We start from the raw sequence: 27,065 nt of genomic DNA, 5'->3' as shown, positions 1-27,065 counted from the left end.
TAATATTGACACAGTATTTTTTCAGCTACAAATTAGCAGCTTATTGCACTCTTTTTTTTTCTTTCTGCTCTTGTATTTGATAAATCATAAAATAATGTCGTTAATTTTTATTAATATTTCTTTAGTGGTAGTGTATCGGTTAACTTTGTATGATTCTGCTTTAGTACTTTAAAGAAGGGTACAATGTAACAGGAAATTTGACGTATTGGATTAACTGTTTTCCTTATTCCATTTTGCACTAGCATTTTAAGATTGACTTAATTTATTTGTTATCTATAATCTATATGCTTGGTTTGTCTCTTGTATACTGTATGAAAATTTTATCTAGAGTCGAAAAATCAAATGTACCAATATATACCTACTGTCTTGTTCAATAAAAAAAGAAAAAAAAAAAAAAAAAGGTTCTTCATGTTACCACAGTGAGCACTGCAACTTTACCTACATCCCTAGGAAAAGTCGGGCATCGCCTACGATTCTTTTCCCACGTCTGGGGGACTATAACATAGGATCCTTGGGTTTTGGAAACCATTCATGGGTTCAAGATAGAATTCTGGAAAGAGCCATTTCAGGTAGTTACTCCGAGACAACTTTCCTTACCCGCCACACAGCAGCCAGTAGTAGAGGAAGAGGTAAAACCCTTATTACAAAAAAAGGCAATCCTCCAGGTACCTGTAGAGTGCCATGTTTTATTGAGTACCGTATTCTTGGTGAAAAGAAAGATAAAGGATGAAGACAGGAGATAAATTTGAGTGACCTGAACAGGTTCCTAACCTACAGAAATTTCAAGATGTAAGGGATCCATCTTTTGAGAGATATGTTGTCTAGCAAGGATTGGTTAGTGAAACTAGATCTGAAGGATGCCAATTTCACAATCCTATGGCCAAGAATATCAAGCTTATCTTCAGTTCACCTGGCAAGGTCGTCTGCATCAGTTCAAAGGGCTCCCCTTTGGTATTTCTTCAGCCCCATGGTGTTTTACCAAAGTACTGAGTTACAGCTTCCCATCTCAGGGAAAGAGAGGTTTTCATGATCATTTATTTGGATCATATACTTATTATGTCACAATGCTGTGACCAGATTTTGAGGGACTCACACCTGGCCATGTCCCTCTTTGAAGATGTGGGATTTTTAATCAACAGGGAAAAATCTGTCAAAAGTCCTTCCAGATCCCTAGAGTTTTTGGGTTTCACTGTCGATATGGTGAAAGTAATGTCCCTTTTACCTTTGAAGAAGATTGTCAAGATTCGGAAAGAGATGAGGTTTGTCCTCAAGCAGGAGTGTCAAACATTGAGAGAACTGGCCAAGTTAAGTCTTCTTTCATCTTCTATTCAGGCAATACTTTCGGGCCCGCTGCATTATCGGGCCTAACATAGATTAAAAGCAAAGGCTCTCTGGGAGGGCCTGTGGTACGGAGACAAGGTAGGTCTAGACGAGGAGGCCAGATCAGGGTTGTCTTGGTGGTTGGAGAACATGGACGTCCTGATTGGTAAGGCGATATTTGGTTGTTCCCCAGACTTTATTCTTGAGTCGGATGCCAGTTTGACAGGCTGGGGTGCGCGCTTAGGAGTTCAAGATACTGGTGACTTGTGATCACACGTAGAGTGCATCATATAAAATATCTAGAGTTGATAGCAGGTCTATATGCCCTTATTAGTTTCAGACATTGTTTACAAGGGAGAGCAGTTTTGCTAAAAATTGACAATGTTCCTACAATTGCATGTATAAATCACTTGGGCGGTTCGAGATACTCAGACCTATCAGATTTAGAAAAAGACTCTGGCTTTTTTGTTTGGAACACAAAATCGATCTCAGGGCAGAATATTTACCTGGGAAGGTAAATGTTTCTGCAGATTGGAATTCAAGGTTTTTTTCAGGATTTCAGCGATTGGAATCTGAACCGTTATTATTTAAACAGACTAAATCAGTTTTGGGGCCCACTAGAGTTGGATCTTTTTGCAAGCAGAAGGACATTTCAACTGAAAGATTATTACAGTTGGATGCCAGATCCCGGTGCTCTGGCAGTGAACGCTCTCCTTCAAACTTAGAAAATCGCTTTTGTGACTGAATCTTGGACGGATGCGGCCTCGGGCCCGGACCTAGTTAATGCCACTCCCCCTGGCTACATCAGCTTTACGAGAGACCTGCCACTGAGGAAAGGTGGAGGTTTGGCAGTCATCTATCATAACTCCGTTAACGCCCTCTTTCATCCACTAACTGTGGACGGCTGTGAAGCGATAGCGTTTAATTTCACCTTGGCTAATCACCACCCGTTTAAAGGCTGCTTAGTTTACAGAGCCCCTGGTCCTAAAAACATCTTTTTGAGCTCAGTGGGAAGCATTCTGGAGGAGGGACTTTGTTCCAAGGACTTTACGGTCTTGGGAGATTTTAACTTCTACTTAGAAAACCCCATGAATGCGGATACTAACGCACTTATGGACCTAATGGATGGCGCCGAGCTTAAGCAACTGGTTAGTGGGCCCACGCATAATGCCGGCCACACCCTAGATGGGATTTTTCGAACCACCCTACTTTGGGCTTTATTAAATCACTACCACTCACCTGGTCCGATCACAGGGCGCTGTTATTTGCCATCTCTGTGCCTACATCCCAAGGTGGGGGGTGCCCGCTTAAAGTAGCTAGGGTTTGCAGGGCCTGGAACAAAATTGAGGCCAGCGCATTAGAAGATTACCTGCTCGCTACAAAGGAGCCCCCTCCTTTAGAGGTGGAGGCGGCGGCGCTTGCTTACACCAGTTGGATTGACAAAGCCTGCAATATTCTCGCTCCACCCAAATTACGCCTCCTGGCCAGAGCTCAACCCTCAGCGCCATGGTTTTCGGAGGAATTAAGAAATCACAAGTTGGAATGTAAAAAACTAGAAAGGGTCTGGCGCAAGGATTACAGGGAAATTGATAGAAGTCGTCTTAAACAAAGTCTCTTAACATATAAAAAACCGGTGGTGAAGGCAAAACAAGAGTACTTCACCAATCGGATTAACTTGGCTAAGAACTCTGCGAAGGAATTGTTTACTACGGTGGATGCTCTCACCGACCCGGCACCTGCGGCCATTGCTGCAAGCCCGGAATTATGTGAAGATCTTGCCAGTTTTTTTCTAGGCAAGGTTGAGACGATCTTTAATGCCTTCTCGAGTCAGGAGAGGCAGAATAGCCAGGTAGCCTTTTCAGAAAACATCATGCAGTCACCCTCCGGACAAACCCTCGATAGTTTTACGCCAGTAAATGGGGAAGATATCATGAGGTTATTCTTAACAGCAAAATCAGGTGCCCCGTCAGACCCTTGCCCGTTGGCTGTGATAAAAATGGCCCCAGATCCTGTAGTTGTGTTGTTGGTGACCATTTTTAACAAAATGATTGCAACTGGAGATTTTCCAGCGTGTTGGAAACAGGCATTAATCTTGCCCCTACTTAAAAAACCCAACCTGGACATCAGGGACCAAAACAGCTATCGTCCAATAGCAAGGCTCCCTCTACCTGCTAAATTAATAGATAAGACACTGAACACCCAGCTAAGTTCCTTCCTGGTTGCCACTCAATCTCTGGACCCCTCTCAACATGGTTTTAGACCTCACCATAGTACGGAATCTGCCCTCATTAAAACAACTGAGGAGATCAGAACGGTGACCGATGCGGGAGGAAGGGCGGCCCTGGTGTTGCTAGACCTCTCCGCGGCCTTCGACACGGTCCACCATGACATCTTACTTGACCGGTTGAAGGCCTGCCGAGTTCAAGGGAAGGCCATTGATATTCTTAAAGCCTTCCTGTCTGGCAGAGTCCAGAAGGTGGCCTTAGGAGACTATGAGTCAAAACCTTTCATCCTGCCCTGCGGAGTTCCTCAAGGTTCGTCTTTGAGCCCTACGGTATTTAACGTTTAGATTAGCTCACTTGCGCCAGTAATTCGGGCATATGGTTTTGATCTTACATCCTATGACGACGACACCCAGATTGTGGTGTCGGTATTACCAGGGAGGGAAGATGATGTTGCTAGGAATTTCCAGGAGTGTATGCTGGCGGTCGGAAATTGGATGGCAGTAAATTGCCTTAAATTAAATTCGGCAAAAACCAAAGTCATAATCTTCGGCTCTAGTACTAATGTCTGGGGCCTAAGTTGGTGGCCGGACCAGATGGGCAAGGTCCCCACCCCAGTAGTTAAAGTGAAAAACCTGGGGGTGTTGATCGATGATCAACTTTCTTTCCGTCCCCAGGTTAATGCACTATACTCTTCGGTGGCCTACCTGCTTAAATCCATCCGCAAGGTCCTGCCATTCATCCCTGACAGCGATAGGAAAATGGTTGTTACAACGTTGGTTATGGCAAAGTTGGATTACTGTAATAGCTTATTGCTGGGTGCCTAAAAGGGGGTACTCAATAAGTTACAGGTACTCCAAAATGCGGCGGCTAGGCTGATTCTAGGGATGCCTAAATTTGTCCCCGTGTCTCAGGAGCTGGTCAAGCTGCATTGGCTTCCAATGCGAAAGAGAATTCTCTTTAAAGCCTTATGTATAGTTTTTAAGTCCTTACAAGGCAAGGGACCATTATTCCTGCGGCGGTACTTTTACTGGTACCGGCCGACCAGAAATCTTAGATCAGCTGACCTGGGGCTGATCGTGGTGCCTCGAATCAAGAGAGCTCGCTGGGGGGGCAGAAGCTTTGTGCTGGGTACAGCCAAAGCTTGGAATGCCTTGCCGCTCACTCTCAGAAAATTGACTGACCTGATGGCATTCAGAAGAGCTCTAAAGACGTGGTTGTTTACCATCTGATTTCTTTACCTGTCTCTTTATCAGGAGTAATACTTAGACCCAGGACACCTACGGGCAACAGAGCACTGTACAAGTGTCAAAAATAAATAAATAAATAAATTAGAAGGGAAAGAATGCATGTGCATTTCTCCTCTTTGTAATGATACTGAGAGTTCTACAGACGATAAGACAGGAGAAGTGCTCAATTGCTCTGATAACCACGTTTTGGGTCTCTCAAGCATGGTTACCTATGACCTTGGACCTTGCTTGCGACATTCCCCTTTTTTGTCCGGCTCTACCAGGCCTTCTGCAAAATGCAGACAGTGAGGAACATCCTTTGGTGTTGATGGGGACTTTGAACCTACTTGCCTGCAAAGCATCAGGAGATCTAGAGAAATGTCAGGCCTTTTCAGACAGAACTGACTAGCTTTTGCACAAATCCTGGGCCCCCAGTACAGAGAGTAGATATGTAGAATCTGGAAATCATGTGTTCATTGGTGCATGAGAAGGGATTTGGATCCCGGGGAGGCTCCTATAGTTCAAGTAGTTAATTTCCTTGTGGAACAGTTTGATAGAGGACTGAGTGATAGAACAATAAACTGCTATAAGTTGGCAATATCTGCTGGACACTGTTTAGTTAATGGTACTGATATGGGTTGACTGCAAATCAAAGATATAGCTAAAGGAATTTTGTGTTGACCCGCGTGGTAGGTACGTAGCGGCAATCTGCCTTATAGGCCACTTGGAGGTAGTACTTGTGGGGGTGTATGGCCCAAACTACAATGAGCCGTAATTTTACCAAGCATTACTCGTGGGTCTGTTACAGTGGGGCAACATGCCTCAAATTTGGGGAGGAGATTTTAATTGAACATAAAATCCGGAGCTTGATCGCTCTAAGGGCCCCCATCTGCATCCCTCTGCAGCTGCGCGTGCACTTAACGACACTGCAGAATTCCTAGACCAGGTGGATTTATGGAGGTTCCATAACCTCCAAGGAAAGGGATTTACACACTACTCCGTTACACATGACACACACACTCGTATTGTCTACTGGCTAAAGTCCAAAAGCCTTATGACGCAGGTTCTGTGCTGCGAACCGCTACCGCAGGCCTACTCCGATCACTACCTATGGTGATTTAGAATTGGGGCATCAACATACAGGGGAATGCACTCTAGTAGGTAAAATTAAAACTAAATTAATAGAAAACCATGACAACGCCAATAGAGAAGTGGTACATATGGGCAAATATGCCACGGCCAGGCTATATGGAGAGGGGAAACGCTCAGTATTAACTCTGGCTGATATTATGCGCCCCAGGCGCGAAGCTGGGAGGATTATGGAACTCTTAGATGAAGAGGGAAGAACACTATACGACGAACACAGTACTGCACAAAAAAACTGCAGATACTAGGCGGATCTATATCGCACATGCAAAACTCCGGACTAAGCGAATATGACTGATTATTTGGAACACATAGCTATGACATGGCTCGCTACAGAACACTTGATGGCACTGTTGCACTCGTCCGAAATACAGGCAACCATTGCGTGCATGCAATCTGGTAAAGCGTCGGGAGCGGATGGGCTTACAGTGGCGATTTACAAGGGTTACCGGGACCTCATAACTCCACACAATTATTTGAGAAAATGGCACAAACCAGTGTCATGAATCCCTCTATACTCGAGGCCATAATTATTAGTTTATTCAAACCAGGCAAACCTCCGAACAAACATTCCTCATACAGACCCCTCTCTCTGTGAAATGCCGACACCAAACTGTATACTAAAATATTGGCGAACAGACTGGCTCCTTTATTGTCCAGATTGATACAGCCGGAGCAATCCAGTTTTACCTCGGGGCGTAGCAATGCATCCAATCTCAGCACCATCTTTGGTGCAATACAGCAAATAGATCCAGAAGTGATGGCAACCACGATTTTCCTCGGGGCTGAGAAAGCATTCGATTCAGTCGTGTGGGCGTTTCTATGAGCGGTTCTTCGGCATGTGGGTGTAAGTGAGGTCTATCAAAAATGAGCCAAAATATTATCTGCACAGCCAGTAGCACGAGTCTGTGTTTTGGAATATGTTCACATCACTGTTAAATATCTCCAGAGGCACCAGATAAGTGTGCCTCCTCTCTTCTTTAATATATGCTCTAGTGACAGAACCACTGGCATGTACTATACTAGAATACCATATTCACAGAGGTATACGCTTCCCGAACTATAGACTCATAATTTCAGCATATGAAGAGGATACGATATAAAAAAAGACCCAGAGAGAAACCTCTCACCTATTCTCAGAGAGGTGGTGCGCTTTGGAGGCTTATCAGGACTCTGCATCACTAGGGAGAAATTCATGGTATTTCCTCTTACTCCAGCTACAACACCGTACACATGGACCCCTCGACAGTCATCCTGTATAACTACGGAACGTTGATAGCAAAACTTGAGAGAGATGTTGATCATTTGAATAAACTCCAGCTGTCTTTGATGGGACATATTGCCATAATGAAGTTGGTTATCCTCCCTAGATTCCTATTCCTAAATATCCCAATACTATTACCACACACACTTTTCACTACACTGCATTCTCTCATGATCAAACTTGCTTGGGTGGGAAAACGGCCACGTGTGAAGCAGGAAACGCTCACCATGTCATAGGACATGAGAGGACTAAACGCACCAGACTTACAATTATATTACAAAGTAGCACAGAGCGCTTTTGTGTACTACTGGCTTCACAGACCACAGGACCTGCCATATCTATACTTCGAGAGAGATGCAGCGGCCCCCCTACACTCCCTCAAACACTATTCTCCACCCCAAGAGGTGTCATGTGAGCCTCAACTCATTAAACACCATAACTCATGTTTGGTGGAGCCTTTTGGAACAACAAGCTGGATCGGTGCTGTATTTGCCACTCAAGTAAGTGGAATGGGGCTCATGGTTCACGATAGGAAGGGAAAAAGGGGTAACACACGCATTTGGGTCACTAGCGATCACCAAGATGGGAGACATATTCAAAGATGGGGCGGTGAAAAGCTGGGAAGCAGTTAGGACAGAATTGGAGACTCGGACAGTCACTGCCCGATTTCATTACTTCAGAGTTCGACATATGCTACGTGATCTCCTGGGAGATGACATGTTAGAACCTTCGGACGTGCCAGCACTCAGATCCTTGATAAGGGAAAAGGCACCCAGTAAATTAATCACAAGACTCTACACCTCTGCTCAAGAAGCCCATAGGCAATCCATGACAAAGGCGAGAGTAGAGTGGCAAAGAGCCCAGGACACTGTAATTACTGTTGACTGTTGAAGACATTGTTGCGCCATGATCAGAGAAGTCTCACAAAATGGAAGACACAGACTCATAACATTTCAATACATAAACTGGGTATATTATACCCCGGAAAAATGCAGATATTTATTGCAAGATACAGCAATATGCTATAGATGCTCTGAGCAGAATGCGGGCTTCGTACATGTGTCATGGCACTGCCCGGAAGTGTTCGCCTCCTGGAGAGCTGTCATACTAGAACTACTAGGGACCATAGTAAGTACTACACTGGAGATAAACCTGTTAATGGCACTACTAGGTTATAGCAAAACAATAGATAGGGCAGATCACAAATTGGTATCTATTGTTATGCTATTGGCAAAACGCCGGGTGGTGAGGAGATGGACCAGGGGCTCAGCTCCGACCCTGGAAGCTTGGCACACCGATATGCTATATTGTAATACCCAGTCAGAGGCATATAACAAATTGCTTTCCCAACTGAATAGACCCAGAAATATGTGGGGAACTTACCAAACATATTTTGTGGGTAAGGATACGGGAGAGCCAGAGGTAAAAGAAAACTCCACCCCATGAACTGTGCTCGGTGCAAAGTGAAGCAGTTGACTTCTGAGAGCCTGCATGATAGAAGAACGGTTGGGGAGACAATGGTGAGTTGTTTATAATTGAACAAATAGAATTAACAGGTGGATAGAGACGAGAATGTAAAGTATATAATTTATGCATGTTATGTAGTGGTGGACAGTAATGCTGAAGGCTGATATAATGTTAAGAAAATGACTAACTGGGCGCTTCAAAGATGCTAGTCATGTGATTTTAAAAAAAGAACGTTGAATGTACATGTTAGGTATACACAAGATTATAGTTTAATCCAGTCACCAGATGTATCTGCCATATCACACTAATTAAAATAATATAATAAAATTTTAAAAAAGGTATGTCATAATGCCTACACTTCTGCATAGAAAAAAGGTATTCTAAGATAGTGAGTACCTGCCATTTTATTGATCCTTTTCAAGCACTGTTTTGTAAGAAGGTTATGTACATGTTTATGCATATGCACTACTATACCAACAATGCATACAACACTCAATACAAAGCCAGTATAGGACTTGCCTTTCAGGTAGTCTGGCACTGCCAGATGACTATTTTGAAAGGGCCAGTGTGTGGGCCATTTTTTAAAAAAACCCATGGGCTGTGACGGAAACAAAAATAAATTGGCCCTTGTGGCATTGCCAGCATGCCAAACGGGCCAGTCCAACACTGTACAAAGTAAAATATATGAATCATAGAATTGAGATTTTATCATTAACCATTAAAACCAATTTTGATCAACCTTAAATAATGAAACAGTGAGTATAATACATGTGCATGTACTGTGGGGGACTGAGTACATGCACCTCTTATTTGAAAACGAGAGTACCGGCACTTCTCCAAAAGGGGTGCAATAATTATAAGGGGAGAATACGTGCACTTTTCAGTAGTACAAAGAATCATACTTCCTTGCATAGGTAAATATCATGCCTTGCTGATAGTCTAGCTCATCCCTCTTAAGCTGTCTAGCTTTTCTGTTCTTGATGTCAGACTGTTGCTTTAGAAGAATATCTTCACCTTTTACTCGGCTTTCAATCCCAAACCTGGAATGACTAAGATGGGGCCGGTGGACAGATAGGGTATGGGCTTTTTCTGATTATACGTTCAATGTGAGAGATAGACTATAGATATCTCTGCAGATCTTGATTTCTTTTCTTCCTATTGTGTTTTCAGTCCACGCCCTCATTTCCGTATTCAAATTTTAAGACGGTCTTGGGCCCTACCAGGTCGGAAATATCACCGGCAGAGCGGTGAGCTTGAGTTCATTATTATACGCCCTGCTTTAATTTTAATTAGCAGGTTTTTGGTGTTCTAACCAACCACTTACCTTATACATAGAACTCACTTCTTAATTTTCTCCTTCCCCCCCTTTTTTGCTCCCCTCCCTTTTCTTTTCTTTATTTTTTTCTTCCATGTATATTTTGGTTTTCTACAGACCGTTGGCTTATACGCAGCTACTTAGAGGTATGTGTTGAAATATGACTTGTATTTGGGAGATACAATCCACCTAAATGGTAAACAGCACTAAGATCACCTGAATGTCGGATAAACACGCTGTCCAGTAGAGACTCATTGCTTACCGCGCACGTTAATCAATCAAAGCATTTGTATAGCGCGCTTCTCACCCGGAGGGTCTCAAGGCACTTGGGGGTGGGGGGGGTCCGCTACTGCTCGAACAGCCAGGTCTTGAGAGCTTCCTGAAGGAGAGGTGGTCTTGGGTCAGGCGGAGGTGGATGGGGAGGGAGTTCCACGTCTTGGCCGCCAGGTAGGAGAAGGATCTTCCTCCCCTTGTGGCTCTTCGGATGCAGGGAACGGCGGCGAGGGCGTGGCTGGTCGATCGTAGCTGGCGGGTGGGAGTGTAGAAGGTCAGGCGGTCGTTGAGGTATCTGGGGCCTTGGTTGTGGAGAGATTTGTGTGCGTGGGTGAGGAGTCGGAACGTGATTCTCTTGCTGATGGGGAGCCAGTGCAGGTCTCTCAGGTGTCCGGATATGTGGCTGTGTCGGGGGATGTCCAGGATGAGTCGTGCTGAGGCATTCTGAATGTGCTGGAGTCTTTTCTGAAGTTTGGCTGTGGTTCCGGCGTAGAGGGAGTTACCGTAGTCCAGTCGGCTGGTGACGAGCGCCTGGGTGACCGTCTTCCTGGTTTCGGTGGGGGTCCACCGGAAGATCTTCCGTAGCATGCGTAGGATGTTGAAGCATGACGAGGAGACGGCGTTGACTTGTCTGGTCATCGAGAGGGAGGAGTCCAGGATGAAGCCCAGGGTGCGTGCGTGGTCCGTTGGTTTGTGTGCGCTGCCCAGGGCAGGGGGCCACCAGGAGTCGTCCCAGGCGGAGGGTGATGATCCCAGGATGAGGACTTCCGTCTTATCTGAGTTCAGTTTCAGGTGGCTGTTCATCATCCACTTGGCTACGTCTTTCATCCTTTCGTGTAGGTTGGTTCTGTCGGTTGCGGGGTCGTTGGTGAGGGAGAGGATCAGCTGGGTGTCGTCGGCGTAGGAGATGATGTTGAGGTTGTGTTGGCGTGCGATGGCCGCGAGGGGGCTCATGTAGATGTTGAACAGCGTGGGGCTGAGCGATGATCCTTGTGGTACGCCGCAGATGACTTCGGTGGCCTCTGATCTGAACCGGGGGAGGCGGACTCTCTGGGTTCTTCCGGCGAGGAAGGAGATGATCCACTCTAGTGCCTTCTCCTGGATTCCGATGTTGCTGAGGCGCTGCACTAGGGTGCAGTGGCAGACCGTGTCGAACGCTGCGGAGAGGTCCAGGAGGATGAGTGCCGCTGTTTCCCCGTTGTCGAGCAGGGCTCGGATGTCGTAGGTGGCTGCAATGAGGGCGGTCTCGGTGCTGTGGTTGGCTCTGAAGCCGGACTGCGAGTGGTCGAGGGATCCATTCGTCTTGAGGAAGGCGGCCAGCTATCTGTTGACGGTCTTCTCGATGACTTTGGCAGGAAAAGGAAGAAGCGAGATGGGGCGGTAGTTTTTGAGGTCGGTGGGGTCCGATGATGGTTTCTTCAGTAGGGCACTGAGTTCGGCGTGCTTCCAGGCCTCTGGGAAGGTGGCGGTGTCGAAGGAGGCGTTGATGATGTCCCGGAGATGGGGTGCGATGATGGAGTCGGCCTTGTTGAAGACGTGGTGAGGGCAGGGGTCGTTTGGTGATCCGGAGTGGATGGAGTTCATCGTGCGGATGGTGTCTTCGGTGTTGATCGGGATCCAGGCACGGAGGGTGGTGGTGGGGGGCATTGGTGCGGTTGTAGGGTGCGTCGGCTGTGTGCTGAAACTGTTGTGTATATCTGCGATCTTGCTGTGGAAGAACGAGGCGAGCGAGTTGCAGAGGTCTTGCGATGGGGTGATGTCGTTGTTTCCGGCGCTAGGGTTCGAGAGCTCTTTGACGATGTTGAAGAGTTCCTTGCTGTTGTGGGCGTTGTTGTCTAGTCATTCCTTGAATGCGGTTTTCTTGGTGGTGTGGATCAGCTGGTGGTGTTTTCGGGTGGTCATGTTATCTGTTGTCGGGTCTCTGCGCCAGGCTTTCTCTAGGGCTCGGCAGTTCTTCTTCGAGCTCTTGAGTTCGTCGGTGAACCAGGATGCTTTCTTGTTGCGGGGTCTGACGGCGGGGTCTTCAGTGGAGCGAGGTCGTCTGCGTTGGTGCTGATCCACCTTGTGAGGTTGTTGGCGGCTTGGTTGGGGTTCGCTGAGCTGGCGGGAGGGTTCTGGCTCAGGGATGTGGCGAGCTGGTCGGTGGTGATCTTGTTTCAGCTTCTGCGGGGAACCTGTTGCGGGTGGTGGTGGAACACTTATCTCGGGTGTTGGTCATGCATGTGAGTTTTAGATGATGTTTCACAATATACGCTGTGACGTGTCAATTCACGATAAATTCAGAATCCAGCACAATCACCTTAGTTGGACAACTAAAATAAGTGCACTTTGCTTAAGATGTCTTTCGTTACCAGCTCAGGATTTTGAACCAGTGGTCACAATTTTATGTTTGAACTTGTCGTCATTTTTTAACGTGAGCACAAAATAATATGTAAATCGTCATCTAAGAGTGTATCTTGTCTACAAAAGCATTATTTCATTGTTTCCAGCCCTGAAGATTCGCGCAAGCGATGAAACACGTGTCGGCTGGCTGTTGTAAAGCTTTGAGAAATTAAAAAAATAAAAGGACCATCTCACGTCACCCTCTTCTTTTCTCAAGTTATTGTTTCTCTGCAAACATTGTTTCTTTGAATGTTTACCACCAGCTGATTCGATCCACCAAGAAATAAGCTTTCAAGAATCGACTCGACAACAATGCCCATAACAGCAAGGAACTATTCAATATCGTCAAAGAATTCACCAACCCCACCGCAGCCTCAAACGACATCACCCCCTCCGAAGACCTCTGCGACTCGTTATCCTCCTTCTTCTACAACAAAATTGCAGACATACATAACAGCTTCGAAAACAATACCAACGAACAATCCTACCCACCCCCCTCAGAACCTATACCGCCCTCCAACAATCTCAACTCCTGGAACCCAATCACCACCGAAGACACCATCCGCCTTATGAATTCCATCCACTCTGGCTCGCCAACCGACCCATGTCCCCACTACATCTTCAACAAAGCAGACTCCATCATCGCACCCCACCTCCGTGATATTATCAACTGTTCCTTCAACTCTGCTACCTTCCCAGAAAGCTGGAAACATGCCGAAGTCAGCGCTCTCCTGAAGAAACCCACAGCAGACCCCTCTGAACTCAAAAACTACCGCCCAATATCCCTCCTCCCTTTCCCGGCAAAAGTCATTGAGAAAGCCGTCAATAGCCAACTCGCCGCCTTCCTTGAAGACAACAACTCCCTCGATCCCTCACAGAACGGCTTTCGAGCCAAACACAGCACCGAAACCGCCCTCATCGCAGCCACAGACGATATCCGAACACTACTGGACAACGGAGAAACAGTGGCCCTCATTCTACTCGACCTCTCCGCCGCCTTCGACACAGTCTGTCACAGCACCCTCATACAACGCCTCAACAATATCGGAATACAAGGAAAAGCGTTGGACTGGATCGTCTCCTTCCTCGCCGGAAGAACCCAGAGAGTACGACTTCCCCCATTCAAACCAGAGGCTACTGAAGTCATTTGCGGTGTACCACAAGGTTCATCACTCAGTCCCACCCTCTTCAAAGTTTACATGAGTCCACTCGCATCCATCGCGCGTCAACACAACCTTAACATCATCTCCTACGCTGACGATACCCAGCTGATCCTTTCCCTCACCAAAGACCCTAACTCCGCCAAAACCAATCTTCACGAAGGTATGAAAGAAGTTGCTGAATGGATGAAAACCAGCTGCCTAAAACTTAACTCAGACAAAACGGAGGTGCTCATCCTAGGCTCATCCCCCTCTGCCTGGGACGACTCATGGTGGCCTTCGGCTCTGGGCACAGCACCCACACCCACAGATCACGCACGCAACCTGGGCTTCATCCTAGATTCCTCACTCTCAATGACCAGACAAGTCAACACCGACTCATCCTCCTGCTTCAACGTACTTCGTATGCTCAAAAAAATCTTCTGTTGGATCCCCTCCGAGACAAGAAAAACTGTCACCCACGCACTAGTCACGAGTCAACTGGACTACGGAAACACCCTCTACGCCGGAATTACAGCCAAATTACTGAAAAAACTCCAACGTATCCAAAATGCATCAGCGAGACTCATTTTGGACATCCCTCGCCAAAATCACATTACCGGCTACCTGAAAGACCTCCACTGGCTCCCCGTCAACAAGAGAATAACATTTCGTCTCCTCACCCACGCACACAAGGCCCTCTACAAGCTAGGGCCCGAATGCCTCAACACTCTACTATCCTTCTACACACCCACCCGCCAATTAAGATCCTCCAATCAAGGCCTCGCCGCGATCCCGCGCATCCTTAGATCCACTATGGGAGGTAGATCCTTCTCCTACTTGGCGGCCAAGACCTGGAACTCACTCCCCACCCACCTCCGCCTTACACAGAACCACATCTCCTTCAGAAAAGAACTTAAAACCTGGCTATTTGATAAATAATGAACCCCTTCCCCAAGCGCCTTGAGACCCTCTGGGTGAGTAGTGCGCTATATAAATTCTGGAACTTGAACTATGTACTACCACCCACGTGTACAGCAATACTGTGTGTGTGCATAGGGTACTTCTATGATTCTTAGTTAATCAACTGAAAAAACAACAGCGCCAACCTGTTAGAAACAAACCTCTCTAGGGGAAGGTTAACATAGCCCCAAAGCTCTTTCGAAGAACTATAACCAACTGAATTTCTGCTGGATCTTGTCAAATTGTCAAATTGAACCGTGTCCTTCTCAAAACTTTAAAATCCTTCTTTTATAAACGTCAGCAGCAATCCCAGTCGGAGCACTCATCGACAACAGGAGTTTTCCCAGAAGGCACACATATGTCGGTCATTAAAGAAAACTAACCTGGACATTCAGGACCCTGACAACTACATATCTATAGCAATCAGATCATGGGCAAACTTATAGAAGGAGCAACTGATGTATAGAAATAATAGGAATACATCTTATAGACAAATACACGAAAATATAAAATCCCAAACCCCAATACAAAAATTTTAGATGAGGGATAGTTTTAAACCTATGTGAGTAGTGAAACAGCCTAATAAATGGATGTGCTGAAAAAGACAACTATGGGTTCCGCAAAAATACATAGGTCATAGTGCACTTTAGTTTCAGGAAACACACATAAATGTTGCATGTTCAATTTAGCTGCACTGAAACACAAATAGATTATGTTTCTTTGCAGATTCAAACTTGACAGGACATCAATAATTAGTACAGATGTCATAGAAAAGGTCACCACATTTCTAGCTGTTAAACAAACACAGCAAGCGCCCAACATTAGAAAATATTTTTGCATTGTCATTGAGGACAGGGTGTAAACAAGTGTGGATCCTGCATTAGCACAAGCCTGTTGAGAATATGCTAAAGTCAGATAAGCTGGGCTGGGCCCAATGACGTCAAACAAGAGATAATCACTTGTTATGAAGAACAACAACGTTTTTTTAAGTTATCTCACCCTTATGAGATGTTTAAAAAACAAAACAAGAGGAGGATTCTGCTAAACATAGAAACGTACACAATTCTTGGAAATATTTACGTATGTTGACAATATCTTAGATGCCAAGCTTTCTATTTATGTCACAAAGGAATTTGTAACCTGTGATTAGTTTAGGATTTTACAGCCACTGCTTGTAATCCAGAACTTTGAACTTCAGACTTTGGTCTCTTTTTAATACTGGCTGTCTTTCCCTATTGATTGAATGATTAAAACTATATTACTGTTTAAAATTGTTCTGTCTTTTTTTATTAATAGATTTCCTCCACCACACCCTTCACCTAGATGTCACAATACTTTGAAGAGAATTCCCTACTTTCCGACTTCGAAAATGGATTTTGCCCTGGGAGAGACACTAACTCAACACTAATCTCAATCAAGAATAACCTTAAAAATACAGTAAACCAAAATGGCATTTCTGACCCTCTTTTCCCGGTCCTTTCAGCAGCCTTTGATACAGTTATTCACGACACACTGATTAAAAGTCTTGAAGAAGCCGGAGTAGAGGGAACATCTGTCGCTTCGATCACATCGTACCTACACAATAGAATAAATATTATCCATACTCTTCCAATCTCTTCAAAACCATACAGCATTAAAGCAGGAGTCCCCCAAGGCGCTAGCATCTCAGCCATGCTTTTCAACATCTACATGAAATCATTACAAAAACTGATCAATGGTTTTCAATTCACCTGCAGAAACTTATGAAAATGGAAAGTCACAAGAACACTGGAAAATCCAGAATCTTCTGTTTCCTCCAAGCCGCTGATCAATGGATGACATGGAGCAACCTCAAATTGAATGTGTCCAAAACTGAAATACTCACTGTGGCGCCTGGAAAACTTATGGCCTTCTCTGGGCCTGACGATCTACCACCACTGCCAAGAATATCAAAGGAGTTAAGACAGTTCAGAATTACCATGATTGCAAGCTAGTCAATGGAAAAGGTAGTTAAAGCAAGCTTTCTTACAAGGAAAACGCTGAGACTCATCTTTACGCACCTACGACTCCAACCTAAAGGTCCAAGAAACAATCTTTTCTGTTCTATTAAAACTGGATTACGCTATTGGTCTATACCTTTATCAATTAGGAAAAGATAACAGAGAATAAGGATTCTCCTAGCGAAGTTGAATGAGAATCAGGATTTCATCAAATGCACGGAGGATAACGTTATGCATTATATCTTTTATATCTGCAACACCTTTAAAGAAAACTATAACTATTAAAAACACAAGAACCAGAAACCTCCAGTCCATAAATAACCCTTTAACTGAACATTCTTCCTCTTTTAATCGTGCAAACATCTTTTCAACCTTAATCTCTTATCCGTCAAGAATTCCTCTAAAATATCCTCCTCGCTTGTCATTCTGCCGAAAGAACAAAATAATGAATCCATGAACATTTCTTTCCAACCTCCACATAATCCTTGCTATTACAAAAATCCATATATAGTATTACTCGAACAAAATATTGATAAGCATTCAAACATTAATGCATTCCCCTTCCTTTTTTGTTTTTGTTTTATCTTCCGTGGGTGTTGGCGGGTGGGATAATGTTAGCCTTCGTGTCTTTAATGAAATCTTGATTCTCATTGCACTTCGCTTTGAGAATCGCCATTTCATTTCAAGACTGGAGGCTACAATTATCAATGTTGAAAGCCCTTCAATACAATATTTGACACATGCTTTATAGGTCTGAACTATTACTTTGCAAAGACATCCACATTAGACCAATCAACCTTTTAAAAAATGTCCTCCAGTCGACCCCCAGTCAAATACAACTTACTTGCCATTGCCCCTCCTAACATAATGTAGTGTAGTTCCTATTTTCCCAATAGGATCTGCGCATTGGAATAATATATCCTATAGATTTGACATAGGAATGAGGTCGACTAGGTCTCTAAATATATTAAACTTAATTGTGAGTGCCAGCTAGCTCAGCGGTCACTAGAAAGTTTCTCGAATACACAAGACGGGATTCGTTACTGACAACCGCATAAACATGACAACTTTGTTTCCCCAAGAATAAACGTATCTTCAGAGTCATGGAAACAATAGATAGATATTTTACTCAGTCAATCGTGCATGCCTCGTTTCAACAGAGGTGCAGAGAAATAGAGAGACGGGCGTTTTCAATAAAAGGGATTTATTGAACAGTCTTCTTTCTCATGCATGTAAAGTGAACTGCTACAATCGTAATACAGGCTGCAAAGTATAATGCGTACAGCGTGAAGAGTATTATAAAACGGTGCTCTTGGACGTGGGTTGTAAGAGCATTAAAGATCAGGCTCGCCTTCGACCACTGCTCCTTTGGTCCCGTATATGGAGGGTCCCGGAGCTAAAATCTTATGCCGATGGCTTGGCTGAGGTAATGAGGTAATGAGCATGGGAGGCTGGGCCAAGATTAAGTGGCTGAGGGACACCAAAAATCTCTTGGGGGAGCTGGGCCTGGGGGACTGTTGGACTACAAAATCTGCTCCACCAAAGGCTGACCTCAAAAAACTTTATTGGAACTGGGTCTCTGGCAAACTTATCGGGAACCCTAACCATTGCAACTCGACTGCAGCATTTTTGGCAATAAAGGACGTGGTAGCCTACGAACCCTACCTGGACTTAATCACCTTACCAGTTGATAGGGCTTTGTATTTTAAGCTCAGGGTAGGCACCCTCCCGATCGGGGCCTTTGTGTCAAAATGGAAATCCGGTGTTCATCTAACGCCCTTCTGTGCCCTTTGCCCATCTAGGCCAGAAACGGTAGCACATATTTTTTTTGAGTGCCCGGATTATATTAATCCTAGGAGATATTGGCTTAAACAGCTCTTTAGATGCCTGGGAACACGTTGGCATTTGGTTGCACTACGTATTTTATTGACTGATACCTCCCCTCCAATTGTTTGTGGTGTTTCCAAATTTTTAAAACGCTCATGGTTGATTCGCTGCAAGAGACTGTCAATTTCAATTTAATTCACTTTTTAGCTAATTTACCTAGGGTCTAATCCTATTTTTATTGTCTTAGCATTTAAATGTTGACATACCTATTTACTGTTTTGAAATGCTGTTTTTATATATATGTTTGCTTTCAAGATATCTTGCATATCGAATAAAAGCTTTCAACCAACAATAATACTGTAAAAGCATTGTATGGTTTCTAAACCATAGATAAATACATACATAAATAACAAAGGCTAAAAGTACTCAACTGATGCTTCTAAAACATGCCTACCCCGATGTACCTCACCTAAGTCTAATACGAGGGAAGAAGTAAGTGTGGTTTAGCATAGGTTTACTTTCTTTGCCAAGAATCTATCCAAGATTTCTCTTTAGGGTCTAATCAGCTCCATACCTTAGAATGAAGGAGGTCTAGTATCTCTGTCTGGGGACTTGATTTCCCAACACCCTGCGAGGGGAGCTTGGAAACACTGGAGCTGGATTCTCAGCGAGAGAAAGAACAGCTTCGCGATCAGTGCGTCAGCTGGAGGGTCGGCTTCCTTCGGCACTTGCTGTAGCGAGCTGAATCGGGCAAGTAGATAGTCGAGCTGCTCCGAACCACCTTGTCTTTGCTAGGGCAAATGAAGGCATATTTATACCTTGAAGGTGCCTAGTTTGACGTAAAGTCGGGCATAATAACGTCATCAAAGAACCCCAAGGGAATGGTAGTTCTTTGAAAACTCCATGAGTTCTTGGACAAATCAATATTCAAGCAAGGGGATGTCCCTGACTGCTTAAGCTGATTTTCCAAGAAATCATTGTGGCTTTTCATTACGAGTGGAAGTAGCCATGCCTATATTTGGATTGCATGGGCTATGTCTAAATATGGGTATGATTTCTATGCCTATATTAGGGCAATGTGAATTGTACCTATATAAGGGCCTGAATCGGGAAATTTCGCTTGGATCCTAAAACGCCATACAACACCCATTATGTTCGACATTACTACATTCTAAGCATTTAAAACATATCTAAAGCATGATGTGTAAAAACCCCACCCAAAATACATAAAATGCATTCAATATGGTTGTACACGAAAAAATGAGCATTTGTGCTGTACGCATTTTAAAAGCAATTTTTTCATTCAAAGCATATGGTATAACATTGGAAATGCTATCCGAATGAATCATGAAAGTACATTTATGAAATGGCTATTAAAACAGAAGAAAAAGTCGAGACCATTCCATGACAGAATATATAAATTGTTTCGGTTGTGGACAAGTTCAAATATTGTCTCTTGGAAGTATTCAAAGAATTCTTGTTCTCTACTAATAGTTCTACTTTAAGCAGATTACTTTGTGCCAAAAAAAATGCAATTTTGGAAAAAGTCAAATCGTAGAAAAATAGAGTTCTAAAGTTAGAAGATTTGTTTTGAAAGGTGAAGTTTGAATACAGAGTCCCATAGAACACTGTGTGCTAATTTCAAAAGTCAGTATCATTGTTTGGATAAAACATCATTCTAGGCTGGTAAAGAATTAGTCTACGACAGTTGGTGAAAGTTGGACCACTTCGTTAAGTAGACCAATTGCACAAAAATGTGAAGCATCGCCGTCAGCTGCATTAGCAATGTTCGATGGAGATGGTACCTGTGTGCCTGTCGATCAACGTATCTCACCATCAGCAGATTGCGTCTGTGAGACTTCAATGAATGCCGCCATCAGGACTGGCAGACGCTGGGAACAACACAATGCATGGGCCGTTACCGAACCAAGCAAAGTATCAACATCTGTTGGCAGGACTGTTGGAAGTGTCAGACAGATTCCAATACGCATTCTTCTCCACATAGTAGGTATCGTAGAACAGGTAAGATGTAATCTTGCCAGATTGGTCGGAATGATAGAAACAACTTGGAATTCAGATCTCTTAAACGAGCCAAGCCCAGAATCTGTACCATGCGCTCACTACACTTCATTGCCAGGAGAGTGTTCTCTACGGTAATCTGGGTGTCGCTGGTGATCGGACTTGCCATATCAGAGCAGAAGGAACAAGAATAGTATTCCTGCTACGAGTCCCAAAATGAGAGGCAGGCCGCCGAACACAGAGTGCACGAAGTTTGGAAATATGCCGAGGACTGCTTCAAAAGGTGCGAAAAAACTGTGTTAAATACATGTATAATCCCACTGTTATCAGACATGTTTAAGATACAACCTAACATTTCTACGAAATGTACAGGGCAGTTTGTCGATAAAAGGGCATGTATCTCTACAGAGGACCTTGCAACTTGTAGTTCATAAGTCTCTTTGGACGAGGTCAGTGGCACAGTTTTTTGTAAAAGAATGCCTTTCATTCTGCTTAATGTATCAATTAGTATAGAAGTGATGTTCAGTGAAGGCCATAGCGGCGACTCCCCGTCTGTCTTAGTTTTAGGAAACAATACTTGCATACAACAAGTGACCCTGGCTGACAGTAGGCTATTCCTGGCAACATGCCACAGCAGCTGTGATCATTCAACATAATATAGCTTCCGTTAGAAAGCTGCCTAAAAATTGGATCTATCACTGCAGCTGGAGAACCTTGCAGGTGGCAGGATAAGTTGGTCGAAGAACCATCGCAGGCTCCATGTAAATTAATACCCTGACATAAAAGTGTACCACTTAGTGCGCTTTTGCGGATGGTACCACTAAGAAATACTTCCTTTCCCCCACTCCAACATCTGTGTGTATATGGTAATTCCCAGGTTGACTTAATGTATTCTTTACCCAACCTTTCATAGACGCCAGCTGGTATGTGTTTCAAACAATATTGAAAATGGAAAATTGTGACAGGCAGAGTGATTGTTCCGTGTATTACCCATTCTTTGCAGGTATTTCTGAAACCGTTAATGGTAATCTTTCCAGTTTTTCAATGCTCAGCACCGTATAATCTGCTCCTCTTTGTTCGAAAGTGATTTGTTTATCTGTAAGGTTAAATACAGAAAACAATGACATGGTGTTGAGTAGACGCCATGGCACATATCCAGAACGAAGATTTTGTAACGTCCAGCCTAAAAGATTTATAGAATGCAATTATGACTGACCATGCTGTAGCATGAGCAAGTCCTGTTCCATTATGTCTATGGCAGAGGATACTATGCTGTCCAAAGAATAAATTCTGGATGACAGAGTTGTTTAACCCGTTGTCTACTACAGAGAGAGCTTTCTCTAAATTAATACGATCAATTTCTTGTATTCGTTCTGCAGTCTCTGCTTGGGTCGCTTTCCAAGCTTCATTATAAATGGCCTATCTTTAAGTAAATATTAGTGTTGTTTTACCTCTTTTAGTGTGGACTTTTGTAGCCAGTCAAGGCACAGTTTTCCTACACTGTATGTTGTTACTAAACCTGGATGTTGTCTCTGGACAGATCTTGGATCTGGCCCAGGGGCGTAGCTAGAGCTTGTGGCGCTCAGGGCTATCCCACAGGTTGCCGCCCCAGGGGGTTGGGGGAAGGGGTGCTGGGGAATAAGTACGGTGAGCACTTGAAAGAGACATGTAGTATCGCTGCTAATAGTTACCTCGATCGATCATGCAAGTTACATACATGACACCGTCCAAGGCTATACAGTCTAAAACACTGGTGACCGGCAGTACAAAGGAGAACACACAGACTGCATAATCGAACTGGGGGCTCAGAAAAAACGCATGTAACATCCATCAGAGAGATGCATGAACAATTACCTGGTAATCCCCTTAGCACAATGCAAGCATACACATACATGAAACTGTTTGGGGATACATCATCTACAGCGGACATTAAATGTCCAAACATCATGGTCCCCCATTAAAGCAGTGGGGACATGCACAAACGTGATGTGCTCTGACTTGAGGTACAATAAAGCAATGACCAACTCAGAACAGCATGAACTACTGAGGGGAGGTGGGGGCATGGTGGTACACATATAGCCTGGCCTTAGAACAGATTCACACCAGTCAGACCCATGCAATTGCAGCCAGAGACTTTCTGCCAAACTCCTAGTGCCTACAGCTTGGTGCCGATCTAAGTTGGAGTGTGTGAAACAGCTAAGTTCAATTCAAGGAAAAAACAACTACGGGGTGGCTCTAATCAGCAAGGCTGAGCCAGACTATCAAGAAACAAAAGTGGGGTGCCAGTGCTGATATGGATAATTCTAATACACCAAATAACCAAACAGAACTTGAAGGAAAATTCAAGAACGGGAGTTACTATTTAATAGTTTTTTATTTTAACAATATTAGGAAGACAAAAGACTTTTATATTTTCATTTTTTACAACGGGACATATTTACAAAAGGACACAGGGGACTTAGGAAAGTGACTCTTAAACATCAGTCATCCAGTATTTCAGGCATATCACAGACATTCAAAAAACACATTCATACCACTCGGGGAAAGGGACTCTAATGAGCATGAACTTACAATCTAAAATTATATACAGTCTATACTACAAGGAAAAACAAAGGGCCACAGTCTGCGGACATAGTTTAACAGAAATTGATGAGAAAACAGTTACTTTATATAATGTACAATCCTAATTAAATCTACAAACAGAAGTTTGTTTTGCTAAATAAACTTGGTATTGTACTAGCGACTCAAGAAGAATAGACAAGAAACTCTTGTCGCTCTCGCAGACACCATGTGGCAGGGGCCCATGTGGCAGGGGCCTACGCGTTTCGAATCCCACTGGTTTTCTTGGGATTCTCTTCAGGGCCTGTGTAGTATCAGTGTGTGGAAATATCAGTGAGTTGGGGAGAAGATCACGATGAAAAGAAGATCTCTTTTGAAGAAAACTAATCTGCCGACCAGACCCATTCCTACCACCCCTCGTTGGTAGAAGCTTTGGTCTTCGATCACCCGGCAAGCCTTGAGACGTTACCGAGCTTCGCATTTCCGTAAGATTAAGATCGGCATGGTGTGCACACCAGATAAGGACAGTTGAGACTATGTTACAACTTTGACTGATAAAAGTGTTCATAGCCCTTTATAACTAACTAATTTATGTTTTTCATTATGTATGAAACGGAATGCATAATGCTTGGAATTTATTGATGGATGCTTTTTCTCCATTAATTACTGTGCAAAATAAATTGTGTATTGAATATATTGGATTGGCCAAGATTTAATCTATACAGTGTATCTATTTGACATTTGATGTCCTGAAAGCAATTAACACTGACCCCTTCATATGTATCTAATTATTGACCCAGGTCAGATAGTTTTAGGGTGTACCCCGTTAAAACTTATCACTCTCTGTGCAAGAGCTGTCTTGCGAGGGTTCTACACATAAACTTGCATCTATTCATTAGGACCAACATTGAGGGAATTATCATGTTTGAATCTGAAACCCTCTCTTATACTGCAGACCATATAAGAGATCTTATCCAGGGGGACACAGGGACTGCATTCCTTTCATCCAATACTACCACTGTAGATTTCTCGCTTAATGAGAAAATCAACAAACTAGAACGTCTAGAGAAAAAGTTGGTGCGCACGAAACTACATGGCCACCTTTTGACTGGGTGTCTCAAAGCCAACGTCATACCTACAGGGCTACAGGTCCGAAATGAACCAGCGATATTTGTGGACAATCCGAAGTTTAAGGAGGGCTTCAGTTTTTTAGCAAACAATTGCTCACGCCATTGGATGGTCCTTGGAGTGGAGACAGCTCGAGAACAGGTAGAATCACTAACAAAAGAGATAAGTGATTTAAAACAAGAAATTGCCAGTCACACAGCCTTTGCAAGCGCAAAGGAAACTCTTGAACGCCTGAACAAAACTCCCAAGGACTTCGACGTAGAGACCCAAAACAAAAACTGGAAAAGTTGGCAAAAGACATTCAATACTATAACAAGAAAAAGACATACCCCAACCTGGCTGAGGACTACTTTAAACAGGACAACCAAGGCCGCTTCTCCTACAGAGGAAGAGGGGGCTACAGAGGAGGATACCGCGGAGGCAGAAGATTTACAAACTTCTCGGATTCATCATACAGTGGGAGTAGTGACAACGAGACAGCAGGAACCAGCGGAACCTACCAGAACCAAGACCAATGGTATCTGACCCCACAGGACCACTCAAGCAGACCAAAGCAGCCTTTTTTAGGGGACAGCCCATGGAGACCCCCCGGGGGAGAGGAGGGGGATGGAACAGACGCTCCAGCAGAGGTCAAAACCCCCAGAAATGGGACGATGGGAGACAACAAGGATACACAACAGCAAACAGGTGAGATTCCAGCAGGAGAACCACAGGGAAATCAGCACCAGGAGGAAGTCCTATTATGAATCTATCCAAACAAACCCTATCAGAAGACGAAATAAGAGTTCTGAGTAAAGGTTTGTCTTTCGTACCAACGTCTCATGTGAATAGGTTCAACATCAAAACGGAACTGGCGAAATTCTTCCGTAAGATCAGACTCAAGAACTTTTTCCTCCATAAAACACCAAGCACGATTAGATCATTCTCAGGTTTACACCCACCATTAACCTTCACACCCCACACCGCCTCTATCTCACATCGGGTCTTAACCTACGAGAGCCTAGTCCTAAGGGATGTACTTAAGACATGTGAAGAAAGACCATATGTGAAGCATAACATTGCTAAGAATGAACGGACCGCCCTTGATACGTTGAAAAACAACAAGGCTTTTGTCATAAAGCCAGCGGACAAAGCCGGTGCTATAGTCATTTTAGATGTTGATGACTATACCCAGGAGATCTACTCCCAACTGAGAGATGGCGTGAGCTACCGGTCGGTAGCAACCAATCCAACAAGGGAGATTCGACTTGAGATTCTCGCCATCACCGAAAAGGGAAAAGAGTCCGGTTTCCTCACAGAAAAGGAGTGTCTATATTTGAATGTGAGCCAACCACGTATACCAACCATCTACGTCTTACCAAAGGTACACAAGAACCCAACGAAACCACCAGGACGTCCGATTATTTCAGGCTGCGGTTCCCTCCTTGAACAGCTGTGCAAATACATTGATGTCTTCTTGAAACCCTTGGCAGAGACAACACCCACCTACCTAAGAGATACTATGCAGGTGATCAATTTAGTAGACCAGAGACCCTTTGACAAAGAAAAACAGCTATTGGTCACGATGGACATAGTCTCGTTGTACACGAGCACTCCCCAAGGACCAGCACTAACAACAATGCGATGAGCCCTCGAACTAAGACCACAACCGGTTGAGGTACCAACAGAATTTATAATCGATTTATTGGAGATCGCAATGACTAAAAACTTCTTCATATTTCAGAACAATTTCTTTATCCAGAGCAAGGGCGTGGCGATGGGGGCAGCATTCGCCCCAGACCTGGCAATCCTCTACATGAGTGATTATGAACAACATTGCATTCTCTCTCCCCACAACCCATATCTCAATAAGATCACGGAGTACCGCCGATACATTGATGACATTCTGATGTTGTGGACAGGGAACCAACAAGAACTTACGTCATTCCCTGAATGGCTCAATACCCAGTCACAGGATATCAAATTTACCACCAACTGCAGCAATGAATCTATAGATTTTTTGGACATTACCATTAAAGAACATGAGGGAGCCCTATATACCACACTGTACCGTAAACCTACGGAGCGGAATACACTGTTGAGATATTCCAGCCACCACACTAGGGCCCTACGTGATAATTTACCCTTCGGCCAATTCCTCCGTATACGGAGGAATTGCACCTGGAAAGAGGACTACTTTGCGGAATCGGATGATCTCATCTTACGTCTATTGGAAAGAGGCTATCCTAAGAAGTTGGTGAAGAGGGCACGCAAGAGGGCCTGGTTCAGCGACAGAGCAACTTTGCTCGTACCCAAAGACCGGAAACCACAAGAAGACAGGATGATATGTGTCACAACCTACTGCAGTAAGAGTAACGATATACGGAAGATAGTCAACAAATATTGGAACATCGTTGCAGATGTCATTGAAACACCTAAACCACCAATGCATGCTTTCAAAAAAGCTAAGAGCATTAGAGACTATGTGGTGCATTCTATGCTAGACAGCCCACCTGCCCCAACCATCCAAACGATGTGGAATCTACCAACAACACTGGGACACTACAAATGTACCAACTGCAAAGCTTGTGCACTGTGCCTAGAGACTAAAATACTAACACACAACAATCTAACAGTTACTTTCAAATCATTCACCAATTGCAACAGTAATGGGGTCATCTATGCTATTTTTTGCCCATGTGGGTTAATCTACATTGGGCAAACTAAGCAAAAAGTCAAAAATCTATATTGCAACACTGCGTCAGGATCAGGTGCCATACAACAGGAGCACCCCTGGTAGAACACTTTCTAGCAAACAATCATACACCGGAATCCATGAAGTGGGTAGCCATTG

General features: G+C 44.1%; 1 protein-coding gene across 4 annotated transcripts in view; it reads right to left on the bottom strand.

The window, feature by feature from the left end:
• AMN1 (antagonist of mitotic exit network 1 homolog) overlaps nt 1-27,065 on the bottom strand; it is a 773,844-nt gene that overhangs the window by 711,560 nt on the left and 35,219 nt on the right. For 2 of the 4 annotated variants that reach the window (XR_015307529.1, XM_086952787.1), the window contains exon 2: nt 8,565-8,668. The exons of the other annotated variants lie outside the window; for them this stretch is intronic. The gene's annotated coding sequence lies outside the window, so the exon portion shown is untranslated. The remainder of the gene's footprint in view (nt 1-8,564; nt 8,669-27,065) is intronic. 4 annotated transcript variants of the gene reach the window in all.

This window comes from Lissotriton vulgaris, chromosome 1_2, assembly GCF_964263255.1.
Source record: "Lissotriton vulgaris chromosome 1_2, aLisVul1.2, whole genome shotgun sequence".
Classification (NCBI taxonomy): domain Eukaryota; kingdom Metazoa; phylum Chordata; class Amphibia; order Caudata; family Salamandridae; genus Lissotriton; species Lissotriton vulgaris.
Note: the sequence above shows the minus strand (reverse complement) of the source record. Positions and strands in the feature narration are given on the sequence as shown.